The following is a 16,258-nucleotide window of genomic DNA, read 5'->3' as shown; positions in this document are numbered from 1 at the left end:
ATCTGGCTGCCGTGAGTTTTGTGCTGATGACGTCAAAATATACATGATCATTAAAGGTATCGAGCACTGCTATGCTCTACAACTGCTGCTGAATAGTTTTGCTGATTGGTGCATCCTATGCTGACATTGAACATCCATAAATGTAACGTTATATCGTTTCATCCCAAGCCAATACGATTTCGTACGATTATTCAATTAATGGTCAGTCCCTTGATCGTGTTCTTCAAGTTCGTGATCTTGGTGTCATCTTATATTCAGTGCTGACTTTCCGATCGCACTATAACGATATTATCTGTAGAGCCAACCAACAGCTGGGATTTATGTTCAAAATATCCTGCGAATTTACCGATCCTCTCTGCCTCCGATCGCTGTACTGCTCTCTGATGCGATCGATTCTGGAATCCAACTCTACAGACGCTTGACTTCTTCTTCTTCGCATTTCAAGCTTATTGCGTATCGCATATTAGCTTATTGCGTGCTCTCAACTTAAGCAAACCCCACACGCATCAATATATTGACGCGAAGGGGAATTATTGACAATAATATTGATGATGTGAATTCAGAAATATTGTCAATCTCGATATATTGACGTCAATATAGCATGTATTGACAATACGATTATTGTCAATAAAAGCAATCGAGTAGGGTTCACTTTAGTGTTCTAGATGCACTTCCACAGTTATTAATTGAGAGCTTTGTAGCTGCGCCTTTACCGACTGAGCTAAGGGAGGCCCCTTGAGCAGAGACGGAATGATGTGCATCATATTGAACAGAAATTTACACTACTTTTTCGAATTGTCGAGGTCAACTTAATCTTTACGTTCCTGAACGATTGCTTCGCCAACGAAACTTTTTGCTGCTTGAGCCCAGGAACTCCTTGTACGGCCTTCATGATCCTGTCCGCTTCATGTCGGCTAGATTCAACGAAGTCTACATCCTGTTCGACCTCTACTCTACTGTGGCAACATTTAAGCGTAGACTGACTGAATTACATTAATGGATCGAGTGAGATTCGTTACTGTGAAAGGTGAGTAATATTCCATTGCTCCTAAATTGAAGCGATTATGCTGACTGTATTTTTTGACGTAGAACTACGTCTTTGTCGACTATACTGGGGTGCAAATCAAAAAATATGTGTGGTGAAGGAGTGTTAGGTTTTGAACGCTTGTAACTTTGTCATTTATAGATGAAATTAAAATCCAAATACGCCAATCGATAGGATATTACATTACGAACCTGTTGAAATAAATATTTTTCCATTTTTTCTGTAATTAAACTTTTGAAAATGTACAAATGATAATTTTATCACTGATTTCATGAAATAAGCCTTTTTCCCAAACCCAGTCATCATAAACGAATACCACTTGGTTGCACATCATTCTGCTTGAACCTGAAAAGATATAAATCAGCGGTGCTCTCATGCCTCTGCTCATTACCGCTTCGGACGGCGTGGCACTAGGTCCTGCATCAAGCAGGACTAGGTCAGCGGCTAAAGGTGGATCACGGCGTGTCCACCACAATGAGGAATGAGACTTGGAAAAACGTGCATGTAAAGGAATGAGACTTGAAAAAACGTGCATGTAAAACCCCGTCCCGCTTAACAATCCCCTCCCCCTCCCCTTAACAATAACCCGAGAAAGACATGGACTATGACGATCTTTTTTTTCGGGAAATAAATTTGAAGCAAACCCTAATAATGTATGAACAATTTATTTTTTACATGTAGAGCCAACATTATAAAAAAAATGTACGATGCATTACCAACAACTGACTGTAAAACATATCTGGTACCTCTATATATGCAATTATATTAACATCCAAAGTCCATCCTTTTTTACATATTCTGCACAAAAGAAACTTTTGGCTCCGCCCCATTCATAAAAAACGGCGGGAAATCCTATCAGGTTCTGAATCAAATCACTGATCACAATCACAAATCACCTGAAAAGATATAAAACAGCGCTGCTGTCATGCTTTTGCTCCTTGTCGCTTCGGACGGCGTGGCACTTGGTCCTGCAGTAAGCAGGACCAAATCAGCGGCTAAAGGTGGATCACGGCGTAATGTATGTAAACACCCTCCCCCTTTTACAATAACCTCTCCCCCTCCCCCTTCACAACAATCTCCCCCTCCCCCCTTCACAACAATCTCCCCCTCCCCCCTTCAAAACAACCTCTTCTAATCCCCCCCCCACTCATCAACAATCTTTCAACAATACTTTCCTACGAGTGGACGTGATGACGTCACAGCAACGAACGCCAGCGACATCGGTGATTTCGGCGACACCATCGACAACGAAAATTCTGCCGGCCCGAGTGCGGCAAAAGTGAAGCTACCTCCATTGGTGGTAAAAAATGCTCATCTTAATGAGCTCATCGCGGATCTAGCGACGCTGGGCGTTAAAGCCGAATACAAGTTGGGCAGAGTCGGCACCAAGGTAGTGCTCCGTACCAAAGCGGAGTATGACTTGGTCGTCGCCCACCTGAGGACTTCCAAGGTGGAATTCTTCACCCACGACATTCCCGGTGAGAAACCATTCAAGGTCGTCATCAGGGGCCTACCAAACTTCGACCCGAAGTTTATCGAAGCCGAAATCAGGGACCGGTACAAGCTGGCCCCAAGTGCCGTCTATCGGATGACAAGAAGAGACGAGAATGTGAAGGCGTATCCGGATTGCCTTTTCCTGGTACACTTCCAGAAGGGAACGGTGACGCTCAACGCGCTGAAAGCCATCCGCTCCATTAATTGCATCATCGTCCGCTGGGAGCCATACCGTGGCGGCCATCGCGATGTGACTCAGTGCCAACGGTGTCTGAACTTTGGACACGGCACCCGCAACTGTAACATTAAGCCACGCTGCGGCAATTGCGCTCAAGACCACGCCACTTCCGACTGCCCTGCGGATGAAGCCGTGGCGTTAAAATGCGCCAACTGTGGTGGTGCTCACCAAGGTTCCGACAGACAGTGCTCCAAACGCGAGGACTTCAAACGCATCCGAAAACAGGCGGCAGTTAACAACCAACCAGGACGCAAGAAGGACAAAGTCCCGGCATTTCGGACGGAGGATTTCCCGCCTCTTCGTGCTCCTCAGCAAAGGCAAGCAAATTCGCGGGTGCATTCCGCTCAAGCAACTTCTGCTGATTCTGCTGGCCAAAGCTCTCCATCCCCCCTGGATTCTGGAGACAACCACCAGCGCAAAACAACAACCCCGATCTGTTTTCAGCGGATGAACTGGTGGAAATTTTCGTCAACATGACCGGTGCTCTACGTAAGTGCCGCAATAAGCCCGAACAGATCCAAGTGCTCGGTAAGTTCATCATCCAGTATGGCGTCTAAACCGCTAACCATCGCTACTTGGAACGCTTGCTCTGTAAGAGCAAAACAGATTGAGCTTGCCGACTTCCTCCGCAAGCATAGCATCGACGTGGTTCTTCTAACCGAGACCCACCTAAAGTCCGGTGACAGCTTCTGGTTGCCTGACCACAACATTATCCGGCTTGATCGCACCAGCTCCAGGGGGGGTGGTGTAGCGGTCATCGTCAGAAAGGGAATCAAGTTTTGCACTCTGCCCCACATCCGCACTTCTATCATCGAGGCCATTAGTGTGGAGGTGGAATCACCAACTGGAAATATCCGGTTCATCGCTGTTTACTGCCCACGCCAGTGTACCACAAGCAACGGATTAGGAATCCAATTCAAGAAGGACCTGACCGCCATCACCCGTACTAGCTCCCGATTCATCGTTGGGGGCGACCTGAACGCCCGCCATGAAGCTTGGAGGAACTATCAGAGGAACCGGAACGGATGTCTATTGTTCGACCACGCACAACATGGTCTGTACACTGTGCAATTTCCGGACGAACCAACTTTCATCTCTCCGGCGGGAAATCCCTCCACGCTGGACTTTTTCCTGTCAAACATCGGACTATCCAAGCCGGAGGCGCACAACGATCTCAGCTCCGACCACCAACCGGTGGTGACTGAAGTCCGTGTCAACGTGGTTCCTGCTAGAAGCTGCCTGCGTAAAGACTACCACCATGTCAACTGGGTGCAGTACGGACGAATGGTGGACAGCAACATCGATGAAAATCCACTACTCAACACCGTAGATGACATCGACCGGACGTTGGAAGGGCTCCAACAGGCCATATCCTTGGCTGACGAGGCATACGTTCGACAAGTTCCTGTGAGGGGTAAGTTTGTTGCTATTGATTCCCACACCCAATTACTGATTCGGTTGAGAAATGTTCGTAGACGCCAGTTTCAGAGGACTGGAGATCTGGGCAAAAAACGTGAAATGGCCGATCTGAATAGGCAGATTGCTTCCAGAATGGACTCACTCCGAAATGAAAGTTTCGGGCGTGTTGTCCAGAATCTGGATGACCACTCCAGACCATTCTGGAAGGTAGCCAAGGTCCTGAAAAATCATCCCAAACCCGTTCCACCTCTCAAAGTCGAAAATGATGACGATCGGCTTTTAATTACCCCACAGGAGAAAGCAAATGCGATCGGCGAGCATGTCGCTTCATCGCATTTGCTTGGCTCGACTATCCAAAGTCCGCTCGATAATCAGGTTGCGCAATGCGTTCAAAACCTAGATACCTCCCCTTGTGTCGTGCCTCCGGCGGATATGATTACAGTACAACAAATTTGCTCAGCGCTGAAATGCACCAAGAACATGAAGGCTCCCGGGTTTGACGGTATATTCAACTTGATCTTGAAGAGACTCAGCATGAAAGTGCAGTCTCTTCTAACCGCTATTTTCAACAGATGTTTGGAACTGCACTACTTTCCAAGCATCTGGAAAGTAGCAAAAATCATACCAATCCGCAAACCCGGTAAGGATCCAACATTGTCTTCAAGCTACAGACCAATCAGCCTCCTTTCAGCGCTGAGCAAATTGTTCGAGAAACTCATTCTCAATCGTTTGCTCAAGTTTGTCGAGGAAAGCAACATTCTCCTTCCGGAACAGTTTGGATTCAGAAAGGGGCACTCCACCAATCATCAGCTAGTACGGGTGATGAATAACATCCGAAGTAACAAAGCTGTATCCAAGTCCACAGCCATGGCCTTGTTAGACGTTGAAAAGGCGTTTGACAATGTTTGGCATGACGGACTTGTGTACAAGCTTTCTAACTTCAACTTCCCATTACATCTGGTTAAAATCACCCGTAGCTACCTCCAGCAAAGGTCGTTTAAGGTATCGTTGAATGGTTGTCTTTCAGACACGTTTTCCATCCCAGCAGGAGTCCCGAAAGGCAGTCTGCTGGGCCCCTTGCTTTACAGCATTTACACTTCCGACATTCCTCCCCTTGGAGACGGTTGCGTGTTTTTCCTGTTCGCAGATGATACCGCAATAGCCGTCAAAGGAAGGATGCCTCGCGAAATAACGAACAAACTTCAACGATGCCTTAACGCCTTTGCTGATTATGCCACCACGTGGAAAATCAAAATCAATGCCACCAAAACACAAGCGATCATGTTCCTCCATCGGCAATCGCCCAAACTGAAACCGGCTCCATCTTGTACTGTAATCATGGATGGCACAAGGGTTGAGTGGTCTACCGAAGTTACCTATCTCGGGATGTTGTTCGATGAAAAGCTCCTCTTCCGTTCGCATGTAGAGAAAACAGTAGTCAAGTGTTCTGCCTTGGTTAGGTGTCTGTATCCGCTGATTTGCCGCAGATCCCGCCTCTCAAGGGTGAACAAACTGGCCGTCTACAAACAAATCATAGCACCTGCGATCCTCTACGCAGCTCCGGTGTGGGAATCATGTGCACAGACTCACAGGAACAAAATTCAGGTCGCACAAAATAGAGTGCTGAGGATGGTTCTTGATCGTCCTTTCGACACTAGAATAACAAATTTACATGAAGAGGCAGGCATTGCCAAAATAGATTCCAAAATTAACGAAATTAAGACTAAATTTGCACAAAAATGTAATTTATCAGAACATGCTTTGATAAGCAATTTGTATATAGTTGGTTAGGTGTACATAGTATTTGTAGGTTAGTTGTAGTTGTAAATAGTAGTTATAAGTAGTCTCCTTTTTCAAATTTTCAAACAAACCAATCCCACCAAGGTGGTCATTCTCTAAAACAGGCCTGATAGGACTAGGAACTGTAATTAATAATAATTGAAATTTCGCAGGAACTAAAGTTGAAAAGACGCATCTGTGTCACTTGATAAGTTATACATGTAAACCACACAAATTCAAGAAATATAGATCATTTAAGTCAAAAAAAAAAAGTCAAGTGCTTTTGCTCATTGTCGCTTCGGACGGCGTGGCACTTGGTCCTGCAGTAAGCAGGACCAAATCAGCGGCTAAAGGTGGATCACGGCGTAATGTATGTAAATACCCTCCCCCTTTCACAACAACCTCTCCCCCTCCCCCCTTCACAACAATCTCCCCCCCCCCCCCCCCCTCAACAACTTCTCCTATCAAAAAAAAGCAATTGAATTGAATTGCATAAATTTTACCGAAAAGTTCAGCTGTTCAGATTTCGGTAAAAATTACCGAAGTCGGCGATAATTTCTAAGTGTGTATGTGTCAGCCACATACTTAATATATGTACCGTAAAACGGGGTAACATTGATAGTTGTTTAAAGTATTTTCCAAATAATGTTTACAGCAATGAATGTTTTTCAAATTTTATATTTTTAAAACAAGTACTGAGGATCCAAGAGTCAATTCCTTAGTAATATGTTTAACGGAACTTAAAGCATTCGCACTATTTTTTTTAGATTTGTGACCGAACTTCAGTTTTTTGATTTGGGGTTACTTTGATAATGCTCGATGGATGTAGAAAAAATGGATGAAACTCAAACAATTTAGTTCTTTAAATATGAAACTTTGAATGAGTATATAATCAGAAAACATCATAAGCAATAAGAATACAACAGTGAATTTGTGATGGCTATATTTGAAATACATTTCATAAGTGATGGTTAGAGTGGTTTTTCAAACAGGCGAAAAACACGAAAATTGTTTTTTAATATGTTTGTAAAATATGTAAGACATACTATATAAAAACTATATATGATATCAACGGAAATACCCTAAGCTATAATATGGAACCAATGTTTCTAATTTGGAAAAAGCGTAGCGAGTAAATTTAATCTCTAAACTATATTATCTAAGTTACCCGTATTATCAAAGATACCCCGTTTTACGGTACATATAAAAACCATGCGTGACCACACATACTATTCATTTGCGTATAAATTTCATGCGTACTTCTGAGTGGATTCTGTTTATGTGTGGTTAAATAAAAATCATGTGGAATTTCACATGGATATTTGTCAAGAAAAATGTGTAAATTGTTTTGAGTTAACCATAACCGAAACATTGAAATACTTGAAAATTTTAAGATAAAGTATAATAGTGAAAAATGCATGAAAAACATCAATTTTGTGTGGTTCTACGTCATACTGCGGTCGTGTCTAGGACACAACCCTTTAATTTTTTTCTCGATTCACTACTGCCGGTGAGGATTGCTTCGGATGATGAATGTCCAATGGAGATGATTGAATTATAAGTTTTTATGTTTTGACTACAGTTGATATTTGAAGCTATGATTACTTTATGTTGTGCTTGTTTTGTAATGTTGGTACTGTATTGTGAAAAGATATGGGGTTTATACGCCAGATAAATTGGATTTTCCTCATCACATTCATTTTGACGACAAAAAGTCAGATGCATAAATAAACAAATAAATAAAAATAAAATAAAAATTAAATTGAAGATTACTTTAGACAGAGCTTGAAAAACATGTTTGAAATTTCCTGAGTAATATCAACACATTTTATTTATCTTTGAAAACAAAGTTAAAGTCGAAAGAATATATGTTTAGGTCGCGTTATCAGGTCACGAAGTGTTGTACTAGCATTTATAAGTTACTATATTCATTCATTCATATTCATTTTAATTGTGAATCAAAGTAAATCATGTCAACTTTCTATTGGAGCACATCTACATGGATTTGAACTGAATGAAACTTTATGTCCAAGGAAGTCAAGAAAAATTCAAACCCGAACAAACACATTGGTGCACAGAACAATGCCATTTTATGAAGTTTACTATATTTGCTATAAGCACGAAAAGAGTAAGCACGGGCAGATAATCTTCATGTCAAGTCACCTGGGTTTAATCCCCACACCAACTTCAAACCATTTGCGCGGCCTCTAAACTTTCATCAATATTAATTATGTTTTACACTCATATTTTGGAGTTATCAATTAAACTGAACCACCCTATTGAGGTGCACTCCTCTTTAAATAACAAAAAAAAATGTTAAAACTAGTTCAAACAAATCTAAAGCGTATTTGAAGAAACAAAACAGAAAACGAAAGAGCTGAAAAATGTCACACACAATGAATTGATTTCATTGTGATGAAAAATGACACGGAAGGTGATTTGTGTTGTGATTATTTTAACCTTACTCAATCATTAATTATCCGAGAAAAACAAAACAAAACCAAAAATAAATGAGCTTCGGCTGTTTTGCGTTCTTTTCCGAATGTTTTGTCCCGCCGGTTGGTGATCCATTCCTAAGCACAATGGTTTCTTGAACTTATTCTTCCAGCGTGCAGGGAACCAACGGGCTCCATCATTGGTCTCCAAGATAGAACGTTGTTTCCACCGATTTTTCGTTTTCGGTCTTCGTCTTCGGTTCATTTCCTAGAGATTTTTATCCACGTCTGGTGCGGCTTCCAACGTTGGCATGGCATGGATTGGTTGGTTGGTTGGTAATCTAATCCTCACCGACGTAGTATTACAATGGTATTTGTTCGGTTTCCTTGAGAAAGCTAAGACTTGATGGAACGTTCTGGCAAGTGACTTTTTTTTACTTTGTTTTTTTTTCATTCATTTTGAAAACAGAAACAAATGTTGCTCTGAATCGTGGCTACCAAAATAAATAGCTGTTCATTGAGAAATGCGATAAAAATAACCACGCGAGGGGTCCCAATTCGTGTGGGTTGAGAAAGTGCTATTTTTTAAAAGATTTCAACTATTCAGATCACATGATTCACATGATTCAAAGCGATACTTCTTGTAAAAATGATACATGTTTAGCTTGTAACTGTTCTACCATAGTTTAATCGGTCCGCTGACGGCAAGTTCAAGTTCATTCGATGATACTTTTCAATATGAGCAGTTGGAGTTTACAGTGTTGGACATGTCAGCCAGAAAACAAATGCATACGAGTATGGTACGATGATTGATGCTATAATTAGCCCAGATGACCCATTTGCATCCATAGTCAGCGGCGAATGCAATAAACATGTTTGAAATTAATTCCGCTGTCGTTGGACTTTTATTTCTTCCCGAACCGACTCACGTACCGAGAATGGAACAAATGTGTTTTGCTTGTCTGATGTTTATTGAGGCATCAGCTCAGCGCAATGCTATCGACACTCATTTTCCCTGTGAAACTCCATTGGCACTTGTCAAACTCCCCCTCTAACTGACCTCGTTTCCATGCGTTCACAACCCAAACGATGGTCAAAGAGCACAAGATGGCATAGAACACGATTCGATACTTATCATTACGACACATTTCCCGACAAATCGCGTAAAGCAAGCGGATCGTCGTGTTGTGTTTCACTTTTAAAAGCAAATAATATAAAAGATAGCAAGCACAAAATGGTTCACAACGACGACGTTTGATGCCGGAGATGGTCTGAGCTGTGTGCGTGTGTGAGTTTCTATGAAAAACCAACAAGTTGTTGTCGCTTCTAAACGATGATGATTGCCTCTGACTTGTCGTCGCACCGAAAGACAGTCAGTAAGGCCTTGCCCACGATGTTTGTACGCTTAAATTCATTTGAAGCTCACTCTTTCGGCCCAACCCATCATCGATGCCGTCAAAAAAAGTGAGAACGAACACAGGAAATTGATGTATGTAAACAAAATTAGCTCAAATTGCTCAATAAATTATAAAAACTACAATATTTTGATAAACTGAAACGCTTTGGCCTAACTCCTTCCGCTTTGATCGTCCAGGGGCGGTTTGTGGAAGTTATTTTTGTAAGAACAAGAAAGACATATCTTCCCTAGTCGAGCTGCACGGAAGTCTGAATTGGAGCGAGCAAATTTTTACCATCTTTCTGAAGGAAGGTAGTCGGTGGAAACGTCATCGTAAAACGATTAAGTAATTCCGACTCGCTCGGACGGGTGTGTGGGTTTTGTTTCCGATGGTTTTATTACATCCAATGTATATTATCGGTGATGACGATGGCGTCTTGTGCCTTCTTTATGACATGACAACATGTTGAACCTTCAAACTATATATAAAGCAATAAATGGATAGGGAATAAAGACTTTGTAGAAAGAACAATGAATTGCAAATGTGCCATCAAAGCCTTATCAACCATGGAAGAAAATTGAACTGAAATCGATCCATTCCATGTATTTTTATCCTTCTGATATGCAACGAAGAAAAGATCTAAACGGAAAATTCGTCGTTCATAGCTTTACCGAAACAAATTTTATGCAGATCCCCCCTGAAGGTTCGAATGTCGAAAAGTTCGAACATCCATGTGCCCTTTTCATTATTATGATTTTCAGATGGTCATATTAATTATGTTTCTGAGTATAAACTAACTTGATTACAATATTATTACGAATATTTTTATGAAAATTGCTTTATCGATTTCTATGGAAAACAAAGCTTATATTTAATAACCGGTTCACAATTCTATCTTCGTGCACACATTGTCAAGAGTGTATTGAGCATATTAATGAAGAAAAAAGCGACCAAAACACTCACTATTATGTATGCCTTTGTGCTTTATTGACCTAATACATAGTCCATGCTTAGAAGTCCTAGATCAACCATCTTTATCTTCAAAATAATGTAAACTTAATTTAAGCACAAAAATTAAAACTGCTGTGTGGATTCAAGAAATTTAAAAAGATTTGTGTGGACTTTTTTTTTATTGATCTATTTGTACAGGCTCAATCGAATAAACTCTACAGAGCCAAGTTATCATTTGCGTTTTACATAATTAATGTCTTAAATCTAGAGTTTAAGGAATTAAACGGATTACTCGCGGTCGTCTCGAGGTTAGTAGAGATTTACAGTTTTATGGATGGGGAGAGGGAGAAGTAGGTTTGAGATATGATTTACGATACAAATAATTATTCCTCAAACATTAACTTATTTCTATTCAATTTGAATTTAGCGGACTTCTAGCCGAAGTTATTTTAATCTAATCTAATAATACAGACGCTGCCAGTGCGAGAACGCATCCTGAAAAATAATTATGTTAGATAATGCCTAATCATGTTTCTTGTCAGCATTGATGTTTGCAGCATATCTGAGATATGACACAAACATCAAAATTGCCAGGCCTACTGCGTTGCATTTGCCACAAAGATGATTATGTGAAATGATACGAGTTTAAATAAATATATTTAATCAGCGGTGCATTTCTTGAATCTACAGGGGTGGAATGATGTGTGGACACACCGTACCAAACGCTCCGAGCTATGTAAGAGTGGATTTAACAATTATATGTGATGTAATGGATGGTTTATATAAGTGGTTTTCAACCTTTTCCGTTTCATTCCTCTTTTCGAAAATTTGCAAACCCTCCTTCCCCCCACATGTAGAAACTCATATCGAATAATTAAAAATTAACACCCTACAGAAGATTTTGACCTTTTAGTTAAAACAAACGAATCTTTTATTGATTAAAATAATGAAAAACATTGGTTTTGTAAGATAAAATTCAATGCGAAACTTTAACTTACTTACCTATCAGGCTAAGGCCTTTTTGTCCTCTGCTGTCCGAAGAAGTCGTCTCCACTCTACTCGATCCATGGCCACACTTCATCAGCCTTGTAGTCTGCGAAGGGTCCGCAGGTCATCTTCTACTTGGTCGATCCACCTTGCCCATTGCGCGCCTCTTCTTCTTGTTCCTGTTGGGTCGCTTTCTAGAACAATTTTCGCTGGGTCGTCGTGCGACATTCTTGCCACGTGCCCACCCGAGCAAAGTCGGTTAAGAAAATGAAAGTAAATCGATATTAAAGTTTGCAGTTCCTATCATAATGAAAACTCATTTTGATTACAATTGTCGCAACAGAAGTCTGTTTTCATATTGTGCTTTGATTTAAATCAATGCAACTTAGCTTGAAGTCTTGCTGTTAATTTCTTGTTTAAAATTTGATTTAAGTACATCTGTCACATATAACACATTTTAGGTCATTCGTGATTAAACTGAGGTGAGATTTGAGATCAAGTCTTCCAATGTGAAAAGCATGGATGCCAACCATTTACGCCAGGCCCGTATTCAGTTAAACATTATGAATGCAAATCAGTAATCACATTGATTTCATTGAAAGCAGGATTAGTTTTCCGTTTGATTCAACAGTGTAAATTCATCTCATTTCTCATCTCATCAATCTCATTTTTGCTGTGTTAACCGTTAAGTCAACCAGAATGAGATCAAATGGAGTGTTCAAAATAAGTTACATCATAACAGCAAATTCTGATTTCAATTTGATCTCTAACTTTGCTCGGGCAGCCCACCGTAGTCACCCATTTTTTGCAATGTGGACAATGGATGATTCTCACAGCAGCCTGTGCAATTTGTGGTTCATTCGCCTCCTCCACGTTCCGTCATCCATCTGTACCCCACCGTAGATTGTACGCAACACCTTCCGTTCGTAAAACACCACGAGCATAATCCAGGTCTCGTGGCCGTAGAAGACCACTGACTGGTCTAATCAGCGTCTTGTAGATAGTCAACTTCGTGCGGCAGCGAATATTATTCGACCGGAGCGTTCGCCGGAGTCGAAAGTAGGCACGATTCCCTGCCATAATGAGTCTTTGAATTTTTCTGCTGGTATCATTTTCGGCGGTCACCAGTGAGCCCAAATACACGAGCTCGTCAGCCACCTCGATTTCAACACCGTCAATCTGAACTCAGGGTAGGAGGCTAACATTGTCTTCCCTAGAACCTCTTCCATCCATGTATTTTGTCTTTTAGGCGTTGATGGAAAGTCCAATCCGCCTAGCTTCAGCCTTCAGTCTGATGTACGTTTCCGCCATCGTCTCAAAGTTCCGTGCCATGACGTCGATGTCATCGGCGAAGCCAAAAAGCTGGATGGACTTCCTGAAGATCGTGCCTCTCGTGTCTACCCCATCTCTTCTGATGACACCTTCTAACGCGATGTTGAATAGCAGACACGAAAGTCCATCAGCTTGCCGTAACCCCCTTGGAGATTCAAAGGGACTCGAGAGTGTCTTCGATACTCGAACAACGCACATCACTCGATCCATCACTGTTGAACAATCGCGTCAGTTTATCCGGAAATCCGTACTCGTGCATAATTTTCCATAGCTGATCTCGATCGATTGTGTCGTATGCGGATTTGAAATGGATGAACAAATGATGTGTGGGCACGTTGTAAATGCGGCTTTTCTGCAGAACCTGCCGAATAGCAAAAATTTGGTCCGTGGTAGCGCGGGCACCCATGAATCCTGCCTGGTATTGTCCCACGAACTCTCTTGCAAAGTGACAGGCGGTAGCATAGAATGGCAATAAAACTCTCAAGGCGATTTTTGCTTTATCAGGAAAAGATTCACTAATACTAACCCAAAACTCAGCTTAGGGTTTTTCTTCAAACAAACCTTTCGTGGTAGAATCATGTTGGAGCCCTATAAGCTGATCCTGGATTTGATCGGGCACTTTCTCGACTGCTAATCAGAAAGGTTTCAAACCATGTCAAGATCGTGTTCTTTGATGTTAGGGAAATATCGCTCGAATTCGTTTTGAAGTGCTGACAAATGCTGTAAAATTTCACTTGTGATGCTTTCTGGAACCATGTCTTCATTGGATTCTTCATCAAGACGTGATGAACTAGCCTACGGATAAAAATCATGGTATTAAAAAAAATCTTCATCAATTACCGATGAAAATATTTCAAACATTTCTAAATTTTTCGACTGCATCTTGCGTATCCAGTTCTGTAGTTTGCTAAGAAACGCATTTAACGAATCAACAAATTGTGTGATGATGGTACACACTTCGAAAAAACTAATTTTACACGTGACGGAATCCATCTTTGACATAAAAGATGAGACGTAAACAAACATGTCATGTAAAATTAAGTGCTCCGAGACTGAAAAGTACGTTACTCGACGAAAAGTACGTTTGATTGAGCTGAATTTGGCGTCTATTATGACTCAATTTTATGTCAAAATTGACGCTCGTATATGTCAGTCTCAGAGCACCTAAATTTACATGTTTTTTTCTAAGTGTGTATGTCTGCCTTTTAGTTTAAGGTTAAGCTTGTTTAGCTGTTCAAAAGTATTAGCCAGCGTAGATACAGCAGCGTTTGATACTGAAAATCTATGTTGGCACAAATTTGCTTGAAAAGTCTCGAATTCAATGCACTTGATTTTGCTTAATTTACGATTTTAACCATTTCATGATCCAAAACGACTCCCAAAGATGGTAGCGTTTTAGAAGTAAGTGGTTATTGGTGAATCATGCGATGAGTCCCTGTTACTTTCGGATGTAGTTTCTTAACCACTTTTTGGAATCCTGATTTGCTTCCTAACATTATTGGTGCTTAGCGGTGCCGGTGGTGTAGTGGTAAGCGTGATTGCCTCTCACCACAGCAGGCCTGGGTTCAATCCCAGTCGGAGCCACCGGGATGTTCTGAGGCATTAACATCTCTGATCATCTCCTTTGGAAGGGAAGTAAAGCCGTTGGTCCCCGGTTCATGAGTTGATGGGTCGATAGGTAGGGTCTAGGTGTAGGAGGTGCCTTCCTGGCGTCGGTAGCATTGGTGCTCAGCACGGAAAACAAGATCGACGGTCAATAAATCAAGGAGAAAAAAAACATTACTGGTGCAAAGTCGGTACAGGAACCACAAACACTGTCCCAGAAAAGTCAAGTGGAATCAAAAAATGAGCCAACATTTGCCAAAATATTAGCTCCTTTCGTTGTTGTTTCGTCTGCCTTGTAGTTTAAGGTTAAGCTTGTTTAGCTGTTCAAAAATATCAGCCAAATAATCTAACTGTAAGATCCAATGAGGGTCACTTATCCAAAAGATCAAGTTGGAGTTCAAAAAAGGTTTCACTTCCGCTATTAGTTCGAAAAATCTATCAGTAGCATTTCCTTTCGATAACCAACGAACGTTGTTATGATACAGCAGCGTTTGATGCTTAGAATCTATGTTGGCACAAACTTGCTTGAAAAGTCTTGAATTTATCATGATCCAAAACGACTCCCAAAGATGGTAGCAAGAATAGAAGCAAGTGCTTGTTGGTGAATCATGCGGTGAGCCCCTGATACTTTCGGATTCAGTTTCTTCACCATTGTTTGGAATTCTGATGAACGTTGTTTGATTTTTTCACCCGGACCAGAAATTTGGGGCATCGCGAGTGATAATTTTAATTTCAGTTTATGATGTTGGTTCGTTCGCAACTATTTTTGAAAAAAATTAAGTGTTTTCGATCGAAAGTGTTCCAAAAGTGCTTTTGAATGTGTTTCACAGTTGGATGTGGTGAAATTCGGGCATTCCCGGTTAATTTTCAGTGGAAATTCCGTATCACAAAATTGTCCACCGATTCCGTTTTTTTTTTGCCGTAAGACGACGACGGGTGTGTTTTCGTGAGAGTGACGTTTATTGGATCCGTTTCTTTGAACGGCTGTGTCTTTTTGTAACCAGCGGTTGTAAGTGTGCCTGCGAATTGCATTGCCTCCTGAGAGACCGGTTCACCGTGTTTGGATGTCACGCTTTCATCGTGTAGTTCTATCGAGAGTCTTTCAGAGACGATAGTTTTTGTTTAACTGCAGATGGATATAAATCGTCCTCTGATCTATGGGAGCTCTTCGAAATCGCCGTGAAGTCATGGATTCCTTTGCAACATATCGGGTGAGATCTTTCCTTTATTGTTCTGTTAACATTCATTCCATTTTTATATGACATATTATATGCTGGGAATGGGACAATCCAACCAGGGCATCCGATTGAGGCGATTTGGAAGGGATCGTGAATTGAAGGCAGGCTCTTCTTCCCCACTCATAGTCCCCTAGTGCGATGGCTTGTACATTAACGGGTAGTAGGATTTTATCGTTAGAAGGAGATTCTCATTGATTCCGCGGACCAGTGTTCGGAAAATCATTCTCAAATCTCATTCATTGAGTCTCCTTGCGAGAATAAACTCATGTGCGAAAGTGGCAAACAAAATTTACGCTTGAGATTCTCATGCATATTCACGTACTCACACTCACAACGTC

This window comes from Ochlerotatus camptorhynchus, unplaced genomic scaffold (genome assembly GCF_037179485.1).
Source record: "Ochlerotatus camptorhynchus isolate MF236.1 unplaced genomic scaffold, CSIRO-AGI_Acam_v1.1 ptg000085l, whole genome shotgun sequence".
Lineage (NCBI taxonomy): Eukaryota > Metazoa > Arthropoda > Insecta > Diptera > Culicidae > Ochlerotatus > Ochlerotatus camptorhynchus.
The sequence above is the reverse complement of the archived record's forward strand: the minus strand, read 5'-3'. Positions refer to the sequence as shown.